This window comes from Rousettus aegyptiacus, unplaced genomic scaffold (assembly GCF_014176215.1).
Source record: "Rousettus aegyptiacus isolate mRouAeg1 unplaced genomic scaffold, mRouAeg1.p scaffold_m13_p_1, whole genome shotgun sequence".
Lineage (NCBI taxonomy): Eukaryota > Metazoa > Chordata > Mammalia > Chiroptera > Pteropodidae > Rousettus > Rousettus aegyptiacus.
Genome location: NW_023416284.1, coordinates 154,449,690 through 154,472,297, shown reverse-complemented (window position 1 = coordinate 154,472,297; position 22,608 = coordinate 154,449,690). Strand labels below are relative to the sequence as shown.

The following is a 22,608-nucleotide window of genomic DNA, read 5'->3' as shown; positions in this document are numbered from 1 at the left end:
AAATTAGAAAAGAAAAATCTGCAAAGACTTCTTCGATTCTGAAGGATAAAGGTAATAGAGCCAATATAACATAACACTAGAAATGTATTATCGAAAATATCTGAATGAGCCCATAGTACATTAGAGTCATCACCTTTGCAGATATGCAGGCTAAAATTGCACGTCACCCTCATATATTTGAAAACTTGTATTTATTTACATTTCCTTCTAGTTTACTGTGGCCTAAAAGTACCCTGATTGCAATTTCAAGAGAGAGAGGGAAGGAAAAAGGGAAGAAAGGAGACAGAGAGAGAGAGACGGAGAGAGAGACAGAGAGACAGAGAGAGACAGAGAGAGAGACAGAGAGACAGAGAGGCAGACAGAGAGGCAGAGAGACAGAAGGGAAAGAGTTTTCCTTAAAGAATTAATGGGTTAAAAATTTAGAAGGAAATAAAGAATATAGAATGGACTCACCTCCATGTGCTGTGGTTTTCCCCTTTTCTATCCATTTACAAAATTTATATTATGTGCATAATCCTTCCAAGTACTTGCTAATCATAGGAAATATAAAGATTGAAGAACTACGAATAGGGAGGAAGACATGAGAATTGAAGTTTTGAATTGTGTTATTTTCAAAGATAGTCATGTTGTGTCTACTTTAGTCTTGTCAGGCTCCTTATTCCTGTGAAAGGGTATGACATTCTCATTTAAATTTTGTGATTTTAATCTCCTGAATGGGCTGAATTTTCTCTCTATTCATCCAAATCTCAGGTCCCTTTCCCAGAATAATTTCCATATTAAGCACTGAGCTTTCTCTATCTACTTCAATATTCACTGAAACCTTCTTTTCTGAATTCATCCACTTATAATACTTATACTCTATCTTCTATCTATCTATTTATCTACCTATCTATCATCTATCTACAATTAATTAATTGAAATGCCACCTATTTAAGAATCAAGTCCTAGTGTCATTCACCTTAATCATTTATGGGGTCAGATCAGTACTACGATCAATAATTATTTCTATTGATCTAATATTCAGTAATCAGAACATACTCACTAGACACACTGGGAATACAATAAAGACATAGTCTATGCCCTTCTGATGTTAAAGGCATAATTAATTAAAATTATAAGAATCATAGAGGAAATATGCATGGTGCTATAAGAGAGTGAAATTGGAGATCCTGTCTGAGGAATCGGAGAAGGCTTTCCTGAAGAAGTTATATTACATTCAAGTAAAAAGGATGAGGAGTTAGCCAGGCAAAGTTATGGGAACTGTTTGGAAGAAATACAGAAGCAGGGCATCTGCTCTTTGCCAGGAACATTGCTATTTTAACCCATTTGTTTCAGCAAGTCATTCTTGATATCTCACTTTTTACAATGAGGAAGCTGAGATACAGCTCATGTAAGTTACTCAGTGTTACACTGTGTAAAAGGCAAAGGAAAGAATCAAAGTAAAGTCTATTGGACTTTAAAGTCCATCTTTTCATTTTAACACAGATGATGGTTATTCCTTAAAACAGGGTTTTTGTATTTGTATTCTTCAAAACAACTTTGCTTTGAATTTAGAGCTTATTACATAAGCTGGAAAAATCTATTTGACATCAGCACAGTTGGTTATGCAGTATGAAAAAATAGTTTTAGTTCTTTTGCTATTAAGGTGACTCTCCTTAATTTCCATAGCTGAGCTTAATCTATTTTTCTCCAGTAGTTACCTGTACTTTGGCAAAAACTCCTTCTCATCTTCCAGTCTCATTTTATTTGACAATTATCAAAATATTTTCTTTGACAATATGAGAACTAAAGCTGTCATTAAAATATACTATCAGGAAAATCCATAGATATAATATACACATGTATTATATATAGCTATATATATGGCTATATATACTATATATAGGGATTACATATATGTATGTATGTATATATATCTATGTATGATTTATAAATTATAATTTGCAAAATCTAAACTTTCCCTCCTTCTAATATACTATAAAATACATTTGTTTTGGTCCACACTTATGTCACAGGAAAATTTGGACCATACATTAGTGTTCAATTTAAAGTATCTCAAAAGAAAGAGGAGTTTACCTACAAAACTACCTTTCAGGCAATGATAATTATAAAAAATTTAAATTGCCACTTAAAGACTTCACTTGTGCCAAAGCCTAAAATAGTTGGAAATGATAGTTGTAAAACTCTGTCCTGGAAAACATTATCGAGGAGATTTAAACCCACACTGACCACTTCCCTAAGTAGGCTCCTGTAATTTTCATTATTATTGTTATGTTATTAATGTATACTTGCAGGCAATTTTGTTAGTGAATACTTTCACTCAATGTTAAATTCTGTACTACTTGCAAGATGTCTTCAGTCACTAGAAAATCATATATATAATCAATAATCATAGGATTATTGATTTAGAACTATTTAAAATGCACCTCTTTTTTATTCAAGCTATGTCAATGTCCTCAACTGTATTTGTTATAGATAAGTTGAACATTATTTTAGAATAGAATTGTGTTGCCATGTTTTCTTTATTTTCTGAATATAATTTATCATTACAGGATGACCTGTAAGATTTCAAGGACTTTAAAAACTTCTGCAATGGTGTTTTTTCTTAAGTAGCTCTTTGAAGCTTACTGCTGGGCTGTGGCAGAATTGGAATGCAGTAATTCCACTTGCTTAAAAGCCACTTATTGCAATGAAGTTATTGTATATTGTGAGTTGTTTATATTATGCAGTTAAGAGGTTGCCTACATTTGCTGGTCTTTCATAGACTCCACTTTTCATGTACACATTAGATCCTATATTGAAGCAATGTTACAATTCTAAAACCAGGATTATTACACAAATGTGATAACCATGAATTAGGCATTTAAATTAGGCATTTAAAGAAGCATCATTAGGCTTGTGTCTAGTGATGATTGTTTGAAAGAAAAAGAGCAAGAGAAAGACATGTCTTGCTGGCTTTGCTGCTTTTCTGGACTAGTGGACTCACATATGTCCTCTCAACCAACTCACAGGGCAGAGCCCTGATTATGTGGCTGTGATCCACATGGAATCCTGTAGACATCCGCTTTATATTCCATCTGGCATCCACCCTTATCCCATTGCCACTTGTTTCTTACAGCTGGTCTGACTTATATGAGGATACAGGATTCATCCATAGATGGAGGAAAAGCAAAACAAACTCAAACAAGGCAACAAAGAGATCAATTTCTCCTTTACTGAGAATGCAATAGTAGTACCTTTAGGTTTCTCTGGCGTTAGAGTAGTATGATGGACGTTAGAACTGTTGACTACTTTTGTGACACAGGACCGTGTATATTTGGATCTAATGCCAGTGGATTCTCAGCAGAACTTATCTTCTTTTACATTCTGGGGCTCAGGACCATGCACCTGATGATTCCCCAACTTCTATTTGTCTTCAAAATCCTTTTATTTGGCCATTCCTACTAACCAAACAAAAACTAGGCTAAAGATGGAATAAATTGTCTGAGGACTTTGAACCTGATTCCCAACAACCCAGACTTTCTCATGGACACCCACCTTTGTTGATTACTGCCTCTGTCTCTGGGGGCAATGTCGAGGAATGGAAAAGTTGAAACCATCTTCTTATTCCTTTGTAATTTTTTCTTCATCATAACTTTCTTGCCCAGATTATTTGAGAGTTCCAATTTATATCTCAGAATCTTTAAATATGTTCCAGATGCTGATAATCAAGATTCATATGCCTTCCTGTAGGCTCTTGGACAAATACAAAGAAACTACCATATTTGTAAAAAACAGCATACACATAAAAATGTGTTCTCCAATGCCTATCTCCTGATAAATAAGGCAAATGAGTTGAAAAAATGCCTTAAGTTCACCCAAACCAAAGATGAATCTATTTTTATTAATACAGAAATGCATAATTTCCATATAGCACTCTTTCCCTATTTTTTGTCATATTTAATATCCCACCTACTTCCTTGGGTAGTTAGAGACTACTCAGACCATTCTTTGGACTTCCTAAATCAGATTGAAACTCCTTGAAGTTAAAAAAACAAAACAAAACAAAACTCTGAAAGGAAATGATCTGCAAGAAAGTCAGTGCAGGAGATGACTCAGCCTGGGAGCAGAAACCACCTTCCCATTAGCAAACTTGGAAATAAAGATCAATTTATACTTTGTGAGAACTTGCTCCAAATTTAAAGTAATGGGTTTATGACCTTCGAATATCCTATAAAATTATAGCTGTTATTGTACTCTTTCTTTCTTCAAAAAATCAAATCAGTTTTGTTGGTTCCTCTCCTTAGGTCTTATATTTTACAAGTACTTTCACCTCACACAAATATATACTTCATCCATTTGAATCAATATGCTGAATCTTGAATCCTGAAGTTCTAGAGATTGAGCTCTCCCACCCCATTGAGAATCAGTCCCCACCACCACTTCTCATTTCACAGTACATTAATTCTTTTGGTTTAGCCAGGAAATGCAAAAGCAGTAAATTACCCTCATCAACTTGGAAAAAAAAGTTAATGAAGTTTCTTAATGTGTTCATGCAATCCATGGCTTTTAATTTCATCCTTTCATTCTAAAGTGTAGAAAAAAATTGATCCTATTTATACTTGGCACAACAAATGGCAACATGGACATCTCTTTGCCACCAAAGCCATTTTCAAAAGTTCTACAAATATATAGATATTTAAGGCTGTATCTTATCTACCAAGAAAATCTTACTTCGAGGGACCTGGCCTTTTCAATAGAACTCATAAGTCCATTTTTTGACATCGATCTAAGGCACCTGGATTCAATTATTTCTAAGTGATTGCTTGAGTGACATATCTATTTCCAAGTGCCACCACCATTTCTCCATATTTCCACTCCAAACCATGGGTAAGAATATAAAAAAGGGCTAAAAGAATTTATTTTTTTCTCCTTCTTTCTTTCTCATTGCATTAAAAGTAATTTTTGTTAGTAAAATTAATACTGAGATCTAATGTCGCAGAGGAGGCAGAAAACTGGTTTCACTTGTTATAGAGGTTGTTGAAGAAGTATAATATAGTTGTTTACATATTGTCTGGAATCCATGATCTGATCAGAATCATTTTGTATTTGAACGTGGTGAAATTTATAAAGCTTTATTTGGTTAACCTTAACCAAGAACCATATTTTTAAGATGTCGGAGATTCATAGAAGAAATCGTCTCTCATATTTTATTTTAGTCTTATTCTTGAAACTTGACTAAAGCACCACATTTACATGTTGTGTACAGGTTTTCTATTTGATAGTTTATTTTTTGAAGAAAACATAACCTGAAGGAACTAAACTAAGTGTTGATTATAACAGTTTTGGGAGACTTCTGCGTGCTGCAGCCATATATTTTTAAAAATTACAGATAAAATAAATTTCTGTTCATCCAAATAGATTATAACCCATTTAACAGTTTTCATTTATTTTAAATAAAAATAATCAGAGAATGGCTTGCTGTACTCTACGCTGTTCTTTCTTTGTCTCTGTATGATTAAAATCATTTTTGAAAGAAAACATCATTTCTACGTAAGTTCACCTTACTGATAGTTCACTAATTCTTTTATATATGTGTTCTCAATTTTTTTTTTTTAAATCTTGACTGCAAATAAATGCTCAATGTTTCTTTCTAGAGCCTCTTAAGGAGAAAGAAGTGAAGTTGTCAGCTTCCCTAAAGGAAAAAGGTAATACTGTGTAATGAAATGTGAAAACATATTGATCTGTTTAATGAATATTTAGTTACTTACAACAAAGTAATATATCATTTCTTTTTAAGGCTCTCAAATTATAACTTTTATATGCCCTCATGTGTTTTTGAGCAAAGATAAAGGACTTATTGTCTATCATCAAATTCTAAATTGTTCTATGAAACAACAAAGGAGAGAGTAGGTATGTCAGAAACACTGCAAAAACTTTTTAAAATGCAAATGTTATTCTTATTTTATGAGTCTGGCGGGAAATCCACATTTTATAAATATTTCTAAGGCAAATCTTGGTAGGAATAGCCACAGAAACCAAAGATTTAAGATAAAAATAATATTTAAAATTTCCTAGTGATATCTTCAGATACAGAAAAATCCTTAACAAACGTTATGGCTAAGAGGAACTTAGAAGTAAATGTAGTCCAGTGTCCTCATCTTATAAGTAAATAAAATAAACAGTAAAAAACTTTCAAAGCTATCGTAATTTGTAACAAAGCCAGCATTAGGACTCTGATCTCCTAAATCAAGCACTGTGCTCTAGCTATTGCACCTTTTTGCATCTCCAGCTTTCCCATTATTCTAGGCTAGGAATACTGTGGATTCCAATATGCCATACATCAAGTTATATCCCTTAAAACATAAGTAAATATGCTAAATCTAATGTAATACATTTAGTTTCTAATTAATCTTCATATATTCTATGGGATTATATTTTACTCAGAATTGTCTAATATTTCTTGTTATCAAAAGGAACAGATTAGTGAACTGGTGAAACTATAAAATATAGCTACCATATTGAATGTTGGAAATAGAGCCTATTTCTCTATTTACCCTGAAAGGAAGATTTGCATGAACCATTGACCAACTGTTGCTTTGCAAACCTGGCCAGCAGCTTCCTGATCTGTAACTGGAGGGCAGGGAAAGACTAAAGAAAGGCAAACCACTCCAGATTGGTAGGTGGTGCGTTAAATAAACAAGGGAACTTAACTTAAAAGGCTTGCCTCGGGTGGCCACAAAACTGTAGATTTTCACACCAGCCTGCCAGAATGTTAAAAGTTTGTATAGAGACCTTAACTAAATACAGTCATGAACAAAAGTAACCTTAACGAACTTAGTTATGTTCCCAGTCCAGATAGTTTCATTACCAAATTATTATGACAAGGCTGTGTCTTTGTGTAGCTTCTAGCTCAGGAAAGGCAAGTGAAACACACATTGCAAACACAGAGGAGAGAGTGGGGAACCTTCAATTGCTCATGTGGATATTGTGGGTCAAAACAGTGGTCAATCTTCTTGATGACCTTTCCCAACATTAATGTACAGGGACTGAGTGGTAAATCTTCCAAAATACTGGCATTATTTTATTTAAAAAAAAAAAAAAAAAAAAAAAGCTTTTGGTGAACTTGTATAAATCAACTATAAAGTCCCCAGGAGAAAACACAGGGGAAAATCTTCATGACTTTGGTTTCATCAATGATGTCTTGAGTATGAAACCTGAAGGAAAAAAAGAAAAATAAGCTTACGATACTAGGTGGAAGTAAAAAGCCTCTGTACAACAAAGGAAAAAATTAACAGAGTAAAAGGTAACCTATGGAATGGGGAAAACATTTTTGTAAAGTGCATATCCAAATATATAAGGAAAGGAACTCCTACAACTCAATAGTAAAACGACAACTAGATTAAGGCAAAGGACTTGAGGAGACATTTCTCAAAAGACATACATTGTTGACAAGTGTATGAAAAGATGTTCAACATTGCTAATCAACTGAAAAATGCAAATCAAAACCACAATGTAATATCACCTTAAAGCTATTAAGATGATCACTATAAAAGAAATAATAATGATAATAATAATAACAGCAAGAGTTGGTGGGCATGAAGAAATTAGAACCCTTGTACCCTTTAGTGCGAATGGAAAATGGTACAGTCTTTTTGGAAACAATATGACATTTCTCACAAATTAAAAATAGACCTACTATATAATCCAACAATCCCACTTCCGGGTTTTTAAACCACAGAATTTAAATCAAGGTCTTAAAGAGGTATTTTCACCCCCATGTTCACAGCATTCACAATAACCAAGATATGAAAACAATCTAAATGTCCATTGACAGATGAATATGTATGTATATATGTATATATGTATACATATATGCAATGAGATATTATTGAGCCTTAAAAAAAAAAACCTTCAATATGCAACAACATGAATGAATCTTGAGAACATATGCTAAGTGAAATAAGCCAGTCACAGAAAGAAAGACACTGCCTGGTGACACTTGCTTGAGTTGCCTAAAATAGTCAAACTCATAGAAACAAAAGGTAGAATGGTGGTTACCACAGGCTGGGAAGAGGGGTAAATGGGGAGTTACTGTCAACTGCTATAAAGTTTCTCTCATGCAAGATGAAAAAGTTCTAGTGATCTATTGTACAATATTATGCTTATAGATAAAAATACTATACTTCTAAGTATTTTTAAGAGAGTAGATCTTGTATGTTTTCCCCACAATAAAAAAATGATCTGTTTAGTTAAGATCATCTTTTTGATAAAAAGATAAATTTATTTTGAATTAAATTTTGGATTTAACTATAGCATATTTCTCTTTAAATAAAAATAGACTTTCTAATTTATGTTCTTAAATTTGGTTATGCAATAAAATCTCATATTAAGTTAAAATAAAAATTCTTGATCAGATCCCATTCTGACTTAGAGATTATGTGGTAGATTCGACTTAGTAATTATGTGGTAGAACAAGGAAAGGCTTTTTAAAATCTTATTTTCCAGGGAAAATGAAAATATATATTCATGCTTTGATGTCTCATCTTTTCTCCAAATCTAGAATGAAAGATAACATATAGATGGATAAATTAGAAAGACATAGGCAGCACAAACAAAGGGAAAATGTATGTATAGAAGAAAAATGAAAAAGAAACACAAAGCAATGAGCCAGAATGAAGCTGTATGAGCACTGGGCTTTGAATGTTTAAACAACAGAGCTGACAAAGAGTTGTACTCCCATAGAATTAAGACAACCATGCACATTGTAATAATCAGAGATTTTAAGCATTTCACCGCAATTAACCATGCACTGAAATGGAACTCTCATTCAAGAAAACACACTGAAAAAGTTGCTGCCAGCAGTTCTCTGCAGCTACAGTTTATGAAAACTGCAGACACAAGGAGAATGGAGGACGTAGGCTCTACCATTCATCCAGGACCTGAGTTAAGTCACTTGCAGATTGGCTGACTTGTTCAAGAATATTCCTACCTACACTGAGAGGCAAAGGTCTTGACTGACCAAAGTAAAAGCTAGACGAGAGGTCCAGAATATGAATGGGGTCAAGTAAAGGAACCACGCAACCATAATTCAGAGGAAGAAAAGAGAGAAAAAGAGAAAGAAAGAAAATGAAGGAAAGAAGGAAGAAAAACAGCAATCACCATAATAATACAACTCTCAGGTTGAAATAGAACCCCCAATTCTAAATTATATGAAAAAATTAGGTTTGAACTTAACCAATGTTCCTGTGCTGCTTGTTACAACTAGTGATCACAAATATTCTGATATTTGGTGATTGACATAAAAAGAATTGTTTTCTTCTGAAAAGTTCCAGGTTTAATGTTATTTAGTGTTCTAATTCTCTAAAGTGATATTACAGGGATTTGATTTGTCTTTCGTAACTGATAAATCCAATTAACATATATTTGTTTCACCATTTTAAATGTTTTCAATTTTCCTAATATTACAAATCACATATATATTCTTTGCTTATGGCCTTGTCATTCTCTAAGAAATATTAGGACTTGCTACAACATTGTTTTTTAAAATCTAATACTTTTTCTAAAATAATTTAATAATAAACATTAGTATTTTAAAATTTGTATATTTTGTGTGCCTGTGTGTGTGTGTGTTTGTGTTTGAATTAATTATCTGTTGACAAATTTAATCTTGCTTTGAGATATTTTAAGGAGAAAATATGACCATTGTGTTAACAGTGAAGAAATTCATGCATCAAAATGAAATGATTATTAAGGTTTCTATGTTGGATTAGCTACTTAGTATCAGATTTAAAAGAACCAAAAAGTAATCTTTCTTTAATCTTCAGCATTGAAATACTTAGTCTTATAGCATTAGCAAAACTTACTCTAATATCAAAGAGGTTTCTTACATAATAATTTTATTATATTTGGTATAAATGAAGGAAAGCTATAAGTTATTGATTATAAATCAATATTCAAAAGCATACCATGTTAGTAAACATCTTTACAAATTCATGATTATTCATTTCCTGAAGAATTAATTGTTTAAGTGAAAATTGTGCCCATAACAGTAGCACTTTCACCCTAAGCAGCAACTTACAGCCTAAAACTTTTCTTGTGCCCATCATGTGAAAATTCAAAGTTGATAGAATAGAAAGATGGTATGTGTTGATAAGAAAAGCAGTTGAAGCTACCAGAATTTTTTTCTAGAATCATTGGCGTTACAAAATTAATGTATCTAAGCACTGTGAATTTTCATTTTCTTTCTCCAAAATAATTAGTGATAATATATGGACAACTATATGGATATGGAATATATGGACAATAATAAATGTAAATCTCCAATATTCATTCTTTGGTATTCTTTCCATTTAAGTTCTCATTAAGGGTCAGAGTAGAGTGAAGTAATTAGGTCACTGTCGCCCTGCATGTTCACTTTTCTTGTCACTCCACTTTATGCGAACGTTCTAACCTGTCTTTCTTCTGGGAGCAATTTTTTTAAAATGTCATAATAAACCTTTCCATTTTTCCTGTTTACTTAAAAAATTTTAATGTATTATATTTTATATAAGGCCATGTATTATTTTTATATCTTTGAACCAGATATAGGATGAGCTTTACTTAAACCTACAACTCCTTATTAATTTAATTGATTATCCTCACTTCGAGTTAAAGAAAATGAATGTTCATGCCCAAGGAAATAAGTAAAAGTCTAATTAAAGAGTGACTCTCCCTTGATAAGGAAAAAACAAAGAATGTTTACTTATTTGCCTTGGCAAGTGATTTTTGCACAACTTTCTGAATCCATTGAACAATTTAAAGTCAACTGGCTCGTTACCCAAAATATATCCAATGAGCTATCCTACCATCTTTAGATAACATCACAAGACCGTGTTCCGACTGACTAGTCATTGTGTGACCTACAATATGTTCAGCCTCCTCCAATTATTTTTTACTTATTTTAATGTGTACTCTTCATGCTGGATGCTTCAGGGAAGGAAAGAATAATGAGGCACCCACAGCGATTCATAAAAAAAAAAAAAAAAAAAGAGTAAATGAAAGCAGAGTGACACTATCAGATACATAGTACTTTATATTTAGCATTTACAAAAGACAAAGGATTCATAAAACAAAATGATAGAACGAGGAGGAAAAACATATGCATTTATTCTGCTGCAAGGAAAGAATACCTTCTGGCTCATTTTCTGTTTTTAGTGTCCACTCAGCAAACTTTCTATGTGAGCATCAAATTCCTATGGGAATCTCACCAAGAAAGGGCTGCAGAATCAAGACTTAGGCATAAAGCACTGAGTCACTATGGACATAGTTTTAAAAAGAGGAAGGAAAATATTAAATAGTCCATAAGAATATTGAAGTGAAGAAATGTTGATGCAGATAGGAATATGGAATGTCGTGTATTGGTTCACTGTGCGACCTCATTCCGACTTAGAACAGTTTCTTCTTTTGGAAGCCTATGAACTGAAGAAGTTCAAAATCAAACTTAAAGATAGATAGATCATGTTTTTCTCACAGTTGTATCACAAAGTAATGTAGAGACAGCAATGAAATCAAATGCTACTTATTAACACAGACTATTTGCAAAATAAATTTCTAAGACATATTCAAAATAGTAACATTATCAGAAAGTGTTTTATTACTAATTCTTAAAATTTCTTATTGATAACATTTGCCCTATGAAAAAAATGTTATATTTATTTGTTTATTTATTTCTTTACTTACTTTTATTAAATTTATTGAGGTAATATTGATTAATAAAATCATATAGGTTTCAAGTATATTTTGTGGATGTGAGAAAAAAGTAATTTTTAAGATGGAGATGTATATTAAATAATTTATTTCATAGTTATATTGACATAAATATAATTTTAGTAATCAATTCTTAATATCTACATAAATGTTTCATAATATTTTTATATAAGGGAAAATAATAAATAATAATTTTAAATGTATAAATATATGGGAAGAACTTATGTTTTGTTACCAAATGAATTTACTTGGACTGGCATGTGTTTACATGCTATAAGTTTTAGGAAATTTTATGTTTTGAAGTCTTCATAGAACTTATCAATAAAACCTACTGCTTCCTTTCAAAAGTAAAAAAAAAAAAAAAAAAGATGTATTCAAGAAAAAAACATGAGTTTAGTAAAGGTTCTCCCAAATTCCAAAACTTGAAGCCAAGCTACTTGAAGTGGCAGTAGTTCTCCATCTCATCTAGGAAAGCCTCATGTAAAAAACAAAATGTGAAAGTGTATGTGAGTTTTGCATCTCATATATTTTTTAAATAATATAATGAGGACCACAATAAAGTTGTATAATGTAAAAATCACGGTTTTGGAATAAATTTGTAAATTTTACTTTTTTATTAAATGTAACTATTTTTTATTTAAAATATACATTCTATTTAAATCTATTTAACATTATGAAAAAAGTATAAGAAAATTAATTTAAAATAGCAATAAAGAGAATAACATGTACTGTTTACTTTGCATCCAAAGCTGTTCTAAGTGCTTCCCATCTACTGTTCAATTTAATTTTCACAGCAATACTTTTTTTTCCTATGTGAAAATTGAAGCCCTGAAAGTGATTTGCCCAGGTCATACAGCTGCCTGAGGTAGATTTGGGACTCATGCCCAGCAATATGATCTGTGTCTTTAGCCACCACACTTTTCAGACTTCCTTTCCAGACTGAAACTCACAGAGAGTTGAGTAGGAATAATAGTGCTTAAATTCCTTTAAATATTTCACAAAATAGGTTTGGTGACCTCTTTTTAAATGTGAAATCTTCCCATGTTGTTTAATTTTGAATACTACTCTAGGTGTGTGCGAGACAGCTATCAATTTTCTATCAATGCTATTTATTTAGTTTAACCAACTTAATTTACAAAACTAATTTATACAATTTATGACTTAATGACTGGATGAAATATAGAAATCTCAGTGGCCAGACTGTTCATGCCAATTACAGTCTTGATGACTCTGTTAGTAAATTGTTTAAGTAATATAACATAGGTAAATACAACCTATCTATAAGGTATAGAATGTGGATTACTACATAATTTTTAACATCTAAAATACTAATAGTCTATGGTCATGACACCCTGAAAAAGCTCAATTCCATCTGATCTCGGAAGCTAAGCAGCATTGGGACTGGTTAATACTTGGATGGGAGACCACCTAGGAAGACCAAGTGCTATAGGCATAAAATATAAAAATAAAAAATAAAAAATAGGAAATTGTAAGCTGACAAGGTCCTTGAGATCTGTGAAGTCAACCAAGGGTTATCTAACTTAAATATATATATATATATATATAATAAAATAATAAAATAAAATAAAATGCTAATAAAGGCTTTTAATTCTATTTGTAGCAACCATAGTTATAGCAGTGTACTTAGCAGTACTTAAGAATTTAAATACAAGTTTTGCTACTTGCACTTTACTGGGGAGTATGTGCTTAGACAAATTATTAAACATCAGTATTGGCATCTAAAAAGTGGGTATAATTAAATATTTACCTCAAGACTGGTTATAATTATATAAGACAATTTGTCCATTTGTGCAACAAAATATTTATTGATCCCTATACCGTAAAAAGCACTGGTCTAGGCTCTATCATACAGCAGAGAAAATAAAAATTTACCTCAGAATTCATGCTTATATTCTACTGGGGTTAGAAAGCTATAAACGAATGAATGTTTACTATATAAATAAAACACAGATAAATGTATATAATATACTTAGTACTATATAGCAAATGCAAAATATCATTGGTTTAGAAAATAATACTAATAATTATTATTAAATTTTATTACACATGTAAGGCATTATGTGCTGAAGAAGCAAATGTGTTAACAATAAAATAAAATGTGAAAACAATAATCAGTGGTATTCTACAAAGTATTTAAAATAGAGGCATTCTTAAAACAATACATTTTATAATAGAATAAAAAAAAGCATGGAATTCATAAATTTAGTAGATTTCTTTCTTTTCCCTGTATGAAGACAAAGCAGAGTTGATCTCCACTGCTACCTTTCTCTGACTCACACACATGCATACTGAACTTTGGGTCAGCCTGTTTTCCTTGATAACATAGTGTTGATGACATTGAAAAATCATTAACAAAGCTGCCCTCCCCAGACCCATCAGCAATTTACATTTTATAAATGAAATCAACAGCCTGAAATAGTCAGTGCTGCATATCAAATGTCGAGCTGTCTGCCTCTACCACTCAACATGAGGATTTTTTGATTCCATGTGTCTGCAGTGCTTGTGTGTGGAGCATAAAATGAAGGGCTCAAGTAACGAACGTTCAAAACTGGTATTTTATTGTTAAACAATTATAATCATGGTAAAAAGTATTTAAACGGTAAAGATGGTGTGAAAATAAAAGGTCCCATTTCTTCTCTCTGACCTCCAGGTCCCGATATTCAGCATTAACCACTGCTCTTAGTTTCCTGAAGCTTCTCAATGAAGCCTTTTGACTGAACAGTAAATCTGTGTGTGTGTGTGTGCGTGTGTGTGTGTGTGTGTGTGTGTACATAGATATATATATATATACAATATACATATAATTGTCAAATTATGTGGAGAAGAGGGGCAGGAAAAGAGAGAGAGAGAGAAACAGAGAGACAGAGAGAGAGAGTTGTCATTTTTTTTAACATGACCAGGAACAGGCATTCTTACATGACTCAAAAATTAAAGACAACCTTCAGGAGAAATGCCATCTACAAAATGAGGGAACTGAGTTCTTAATGACCAAGTAACTTAATAAAAGAGATTCTCACCTTAGAAATCTGTTGACAATTTCTCATGTATCAATTCCTGCTTTGCATATTCAAGGATAAAGTTCCAATTCTGTAAGGAAAAAATTACCTTGTGAGATCTTGCAATTTAAGTTTATGAGCATAATTTTAAAATAACTAAGGCCTTTCCATACATCACTTAAAATTCTCCCATCGATTTTACAACATTTTTTCTTCATTTTAGTGATGACAAAATTAAGACTTCAAGTTTTAAGTAATTCTCAAGGTCACCAAACTTAGTGAGCTTGCTTTTAAAGTCATATTAAAGGATCCAAAACCCATCTTTTCAGATTTCTAAAGAACTCACAACTTGTGAGGTCATCTTGTTAGTTTACTAACACTAAAAGTCAGTAGTAGTTCTATCATGCCGAGAGGGTCCGCACAGTGCATGCATATTGAATAGTACTTGTTCATAAGAGTGCTTATAAAATTCTATATACAAGATAAAAATTGGTTCTGGTTGTATTGTACTTTTAGCTAATAAAAATATTCTCCATACTTTTATTTTTTTCAAAAAATCTTTTGACAAACATTAAGACAGATGATTCCATTTCAAGATTACGACAATGTGATTGACAGAGGGAAAAGCCACATGTAGAATGAGAAGCAAGCTTCTTTCAAATTTACTTCTACTTAATGAGCAAAATATCAATGAATCCCATTCTAGGACACTGAATTTTTATCTCTAGCTCTAGGTGCACAAGATTAATCAATATCTTCTAAGACTACAAATATACAAGAGGGAGTCTGTGGTTTTTCTACATTCCTTGTTTTCTTAATTCATTCAACAATATTTATTGATCATACAGCAATCTCAGATATATAACCAAATGCTGTTATTAGAGTAGTAAACAAGACATAGGTCTTGCCCTTATGGAACTTAAAATCTAAAGAAGGGATATAGAAAATAAAAGTAAATTAAAAATTAAATAACAAAATTTTATATAACATTAAGGCACACAAGAAACATTAAAATAACATATGTCCAACCCAGTGAAGTGAACGAGTTAACAAAAAAGAGAGGGATATGTTCCAGGGAGTGTCGAGGTGCAATAATAGCACTGACATCACTTTTTGCAGGATATGCATTCAAGAATTATAAGAAATAGGGTGTGAATGCTATGTAATTCTCTATTACATGAAATTCTGTGGTTAAAAAAAAATTTATTGTAACTTCAGAAAATGAGACGTTTTTAGACTCCAACCCAAATAAAGTGGCTAGCCCTATCCCTGACACAGTCTATACTCAATAAGTATCTCAACCACAAGATCAGTTTTTCTACCATTTGAAGGGGAGGACAATTGTAATGTATCAGAACCTTTCTGTTAATCAAAATGAGACTTTATGTCAAGAAAGGAGAACTATAAGACCTAGACAAAGTTGTTAGAATAAGAGTAAGAACTAGGAAACGATATTGCCAACTAACACACTGGTTAAGATGGTGCCATTACTATCTTTTGGATAGCTTATAAAATTATGTATTTATCCTATAATGATATTAAGTTAAAATTCAGGGTCTCTAAATAAAAACCATTGTCCTAGGACAAACCATTATCCTAGGACAACACATCATTCTACTAATTGTTTATATTATTATATTGAATTTAAACCAATTTAATTTATTTTATTAAATTAATAACAACTGAAATATTAATAGAAACAATAGTAATTATACCAATTTGAAAATATTAAATTATCCACCAGGTGGAGCTCCATGAATTGAGTGTATGCAGTCAAAAATAGAAAATTGCTTAAATTGGTCAAATTCAAAAAATTACAGCACCTTCCTCCTGAGCAGTTTTTATAAATTTCTTCATTTACAATACTTAGATAATGTAGGAATCATAAGAAATAGGTTTTTATTAAAGACAGAATGCCAAACTACTTAATTTACATGAAATGTTTTTAGTAAACTGGGTTTTAAAATCAGTCCTTTTGCTTAACTTACTTTGTAATTTACCAAGAATAAGTTACATTGTATTCTGATAAAACTATGTAACTGTAATTAAAATTGAGAACAGATGAAAAAAATCTGTAAAATCTCCCTATTAAACCACTTAGTACTATTTTTATCAAATGTTTATTTTTTTCCTTATTCGTGTGTTTGTATGTGTGTATGTATATGTTTTACCCCAGAAACTGAAATTAAAAAAGATGAAAAGACGTCCAAAACAGGTAAGATTTATGAAGTTATAAACAAGGCTAGTTTTATAATAAGGGCTAGGAAAGCCTTAAGATGCCTAAAACATTGAAAAAATACTAGTGTGCCCTCCCTATATATTTTGTTATCAGCAATAAACTTAAATATATGCTAAAATTAAAATAGATTATATATTTTCCAGTAGCAAATTTGGGATAAGTTAATCAGAGTGCTAGAATATTAGCATATGCTACTCCTTATTTATCTACTGGATAATTGAATACTATTTACAGAGTGATAAAGGGACAACATGAATTTCAAAGACTCCAGTCAGATCATGACAAATGCCTAAAACTTATCCTTATAATCTATTGAACCTTATGACATCACCTATATTCAACCCTTTTTATTAGAAAACAGTAATTTCAAATGGTTCATCCTAACAAATTCAACCATTTTCCTCCCTGCTAATTAAATATGCAGATTTTGTTTTTGGAGAGATAATCTGTTGTCTTATTGTCCATTAATCTGAAAATCTAAATACTTTTAATAGACTTTCCGAAAACACATTTTGTGAGGGAAAAAGTCAAGAGATTAGCTGGGTCCTCTTAAGACAGGTGTTACAAGTTAGAGAAGGAACATTATAGAAAGAAGAAAGTACAGAAAAAGAAGACTAAAAATTTTGAAGAAAACACCAATTCAATTAAATATGTCTAGGAAAACCCTACTCCAAATATTTTTTATCTTTATAAAGATATTACATGTCTATATGTCTATAGAAGATTATTTCTATTTTTATACACAGAAAAAGTAATGTTACATACATGCAGACATTTATATCATTGGTCTTAAAATATTTGCATATACTAATTTTCACAAATTTTAACCTATATTTAAGTAATTTTTGTTTCACCTTTCTATATATTTAAATATTAACCTGAATTATTAACTCTCTTGAAAGTACTGCCAACATATCAAAAAGAATTGTTTATATTTTCTTATTTTTAGTGAATGAACGTAATCATTTTAAGTGACTATATAATCTTAAAGCGTGCATTTTTTCTGGAAGATAAGTGGAAAATGAGCGATTTTAAACTGTAAGAAAATGCATAATAGAAATACAATGATATATTGAATCTTTACATCAAAAGTTATAATCAAGCCTTAGATACACCTACAGAAAAGGAAAAAAAATATATATATATAAATTGCTCTATTGTTGTTAGCCTTCTTACTCGTGTCAGTGAAAGCTCGCTGATCAGATTAAACGTGTATTTGCATTATATTGCTCCTTCTTGTAAGCATAATATTGTGTTTTGTGCTTTATTTTACTTTTGGGATATAATGGGAAAATAATATATGCATTATAAATTTTCTATTACTAGTTTACATTAAATATTTATGTATATGTTTATGTTACAATTATTTTTAACTTCCTAAAAGAAAAGAAAAATCAACATTAATGAAATATTTTATTACAAAATACAATCAGCCAATAATTTATTGAAAACATTTATTATGCTAATACCACTGCCATATGTCCTGAGTTGTGTTTGGTGATACAAAATTTACAAACAAGTAATAAGAGATTGTTTTCATCCCAAGAAAGTATAATCAAGGACACATACATGAACTATTAAAAGATGTCTATGAGACAATTCCTTATATTAATGAAGAGTTTTCTAGGAGTTGAGAGAAAGGTGTCATTCCTGTAGTCTATTGCGATTAGTGAAAATTTCAAAGAGATGATGGATTTAAGCTGGGATTTTAGAAATGGATAAGTGTGTGAGTCAGGGAGATGTTTATGAAGAATGATGAAAGCAGTGCTAGCTTTATACTAGAAAAACATGAATTTGACTCTCTTTGCCAGTTACTAGGGATGTGACTTTCCTTAAATTATTGAAAGTTTGTGGGCTTCAATTTTATTATCTACTGAAGGAAGACCTTCATACTCCCCTGGTAGAGTTGTTATAAGAAATAGAATTGATGCTTGCCATTTGGTTCGATTTCAATAAATGATAGCTCTTTTTAGAAGTTAAACCAGAGACAGGGATGAGCATTATGTTAGCAGGGGACAGTGAGGAGAAGACCAAGAACCAAAGAAATTTCCAGGAGGCCGCATGAGGAACAGAAGATGATAAGGCTTCAACAGTGTGGTATGTGGCCATATGAGATTGTCTGGAAATTTGGTAAACGGAACTTAGGAGACCAAAGAGAAAAGTTTAGATTCTTGGAACACAAATGAGAAAGAAGTGATATCATACATCTTATAATAACATGTGGGGTGAAATCCTATAGAAATAGTTTAATCAAGGATTTAAACCAGGAATTTTTTTATAGTAATTTCATTGTTATAAAATAAGGGTGGGAGATATTGGTATTGGTAAAATAATGGTGGGAGGAAGCAACGAGGAAGTTAAATTTGTTTACTTACAAGATTATTTATAGTCATGACTAATAGTCAGTGTGGAATAATTAGGAATTAAGTTTTTTTAAAAAAAATCTCAGAACCTAGCAACTCATTGAAAAATATCAATATCTTGTATATTTTTTCAGTTACAGAAATAAATATGCTTTAAAAACACCATCATATTCTCTGTACTGTGCTCTCACTGCTTATATAATTGTCATACTGTTTATAGGAAAATAGACATTGATGACATTAACTATGTAAAACTCCAAGGTCTCAAGCTCTAGAGGATAGAGAAGGTGATCAAATGTAGAAGTTGCAAAGGGAACACAAGTGGAGTGGGACATCCACATAGAGATATTCTAAAGATACTTGGAAAGTAGGAACATTCGCTTTGAACTCTTACACTAGGTTTTGTATCCATGAGTTTAGAGGTTTGGGACAGAAACCAAGAAGGAAAAAAAAAAATTCTTCAGAAGAAAAGAGAAGGAAGGGCAGCTTCTTGGAAAAAATAAAGAACTGGTAAAGAGAAGAAAAGTGTGTTACCTGGAAGATCAGGAAATACAGTGTATCAGCATCCCAAAGCAAAATGCTTTTAAGAAAAATGTGGGAAAGTCAGTGGTAACAATGTCTCAGAAAGGTCAAGGAACATGATAACTGAGAAAAGTCGTATCTGACAAAATTCTCTAATTTCGTGACATTTTGGAGAGCATTTTCAGTAGAATGGTGGAAGTAGAAATCATTTTATAGAAATTATTAAGGGAATTTTTCCATAATAAGTAGAGGCAGAGCGCAGACAACTTTTTCCAGGAGTTCATTTTTAAAGGGAGGCAACCTGTTACACCCCGGCAGGTAGAATCAATGAGAGAGGTTTGCGGTTTCATGTTTATGATAGGGTGGAATACTCAAGGGAGAGGAAGAGTGAAAAACCCAAAGGGAGATATTAATTAGGAGAGAACTGCCTCCAATATGAGAACTGTCAGGGTACACAGTACAGATGGAGGGACTTAGCTTCATGTGATCTTCATGTGATCACCGTGCCAAGTGATCTTTTTACCAAAAGCTTTTCTGCAAAGGTAACCACTAACATGTTTGTCGCTCAATCTAAGAGATGCTTTTTTTGCTTCACATAATGCTGACCCTTAGACAATATTTGACCACATTCACCGTCTCTTATTTCTCAAAAATAATTTTTTTTGGCAAAAAATAAAACATTTAACCCCACACTGTTAAAAATAAAACAACAACAAAAGATGACTATGCTTTTAAATACTGGATCAGCATTACAACAATCATTTATTTTTGACAAAGCATATTATTAGGCACTAAATTCCTTTGAAATGAAAATGATGACACATGATGACAAATAGGACAAACATTTCATTAGGCAATGGAGAATAGCTAAGTGTTTTTTATGAGAAGCGATGGACATTAATTATAACTAGTAATATAATAAAAACAAAAAAGATTTGCATAAGTAATAAGTAATTTATTTTTTATTTATCAAAATTAATATTCATAAATAAACTCTTCAGAGTTTTATAATTGAATTTCTAACTGCCTAATCAATATCTTCAGCTGGTTATTCTGCCTGCACTTCATTTTGTTTAAAATTGAACTCAATATCTCTTCCATTGTCTTTTTCTTTTGTTCTTCAAGAAATAGAACTCATGACTCACCATTTAGTTATGTTGACTAATACTTCTGAGTCATTTACAGCTCTCCTCTTTCAGAAGCCAGCATCCAAGTAGTTGCCAATTTATGTGTCTCCCAAATTTGTTCTTTTTTTTTTCTTCCCTCCAGGTAAGACTCAGTTCTAGTTCTCAACATTACTCGCCTGAATAAATATACAAACCTATAACCTAATTGATCACCTTGTCTCATCTCCTCTTTGAAGATCCACCACAAGTCTATGCTAGTTACCTTTTCTAAATGGATAGTTATAGAGAACAGTGAAACATTTGTTGCCACTGCATTGTACAGCCCTATTTCTTCACCTAGTTTCCATTTGTCTAATCCATCATCACCACCCTTTCCCCATGCGTGCATAGACATTAAAAAAAAAAAAAATCAGTTCTAAGGATTATTTGTCTCTTCATTGTTTTTTGAATATTTTCCTTTTACTTGAAGTCATTCGGAAAGCATCTTACCTATTTACTGGCCTGCAATCTTGGCAACTTACTTTCTCAACCACTCTCTGTAGAGCTATAAACACACGCCATGAGCTCTCCAGCCTTGGTCTCTCTGCATATCTTTCCTCTAGGCATATCGCGTAGTAACTATTTTTGTTGAATGGGTTTGTGTCTAAGCTCTTATATTGTTTCTGCTGTCAGTTGTGTAGTTCTAATTTCTGAGTGAAAATTATTTAAAAGCCACCATAGCCACAAAAGGTCAACAAAATTATCCTTATGAAAAAGAAGGCATTGGCTAGTAATTTTTTAAAATCCATTTTTACTGTATCTTGGTTTTTACATACAGCACACAGAGAGGAGGTTTTTTGTTTGTTTGTTTGTTTGTTTGTTTTTTAATGTAAAAGAGAAATGGAGGCAGTCTGATATAGAGAAAAAACTTTAGCATTATAGATGTGAAGCGATTTACAAAAAAATTACTGAAGTTTGAAGTCTCTCTTTATCTGTAAAATTGTTATCAAATAAGTTTTATCCCAATCTAACAAGATTGATAGAATCATATGATATAATATATATAAAAGTATTTTCGAGGGCTATGGAAACAAAAAAAATGTATAAATGATTATCATCTATACCTTTGCTATTCCAAGTATGGTACTTAAAACAGCAGCATCAGTATCACTAAGTTGTGTGTTAGCAATGGAGAATCTCAGATCTCCAAGAGGATTCAATAGAATCCTCAAGAAATTAGTATGCACATCAAAATTTGAGAAGCACTATTGTTGAATTCATAGATATCTATATTGCCCTGTCTCCAGTAAAGGTAAAAATGAAGCTTCTCTCTTACCACAAACTGGGGTGATTTAAAGTAGATATGTGTTTTTGAATGGTTTCTTTGTAACTAGCAGTGCTGTTCTCACACTTACTGAACACTGGTTGGGATCGTCCATCCACTGTCTCACCTGATGGGTGATTTCTGCACTTTGTTTACCCTAGAAATTACTGAGGAAACAGTCATTCTTTGTCATAGCATAGGCAAATGAACACTGGGCTTATCTATGCATTTATTCAAACTTAGAAGGAAAACATAAACCCTTCTTTTGCTGGAAGAGCATGTATGTCAAGAGTAAACCGTCTTTATATTT

At 31.8% G+C, this 22,608-nt stretch overlaps 1 long non-coding RNA gene across 1 annotated transcript; it reads left to right on the top strand.

Moving 5' to 3' along the window:
* Positions 1–16,982, top strand: LOC118602931. The gene is made up of 3 exons (XR_004951015.1): positions 1–51; positions 5,637–5,687; positions 16,921–16,982. It is a non-coding gene; the product is annotated as an uncharacterized LOC118602931 (long non-coding RNA).
* The last annotated feature ends 5,626 nt before the right edge of the window (positions 16,983–22,608 follow it).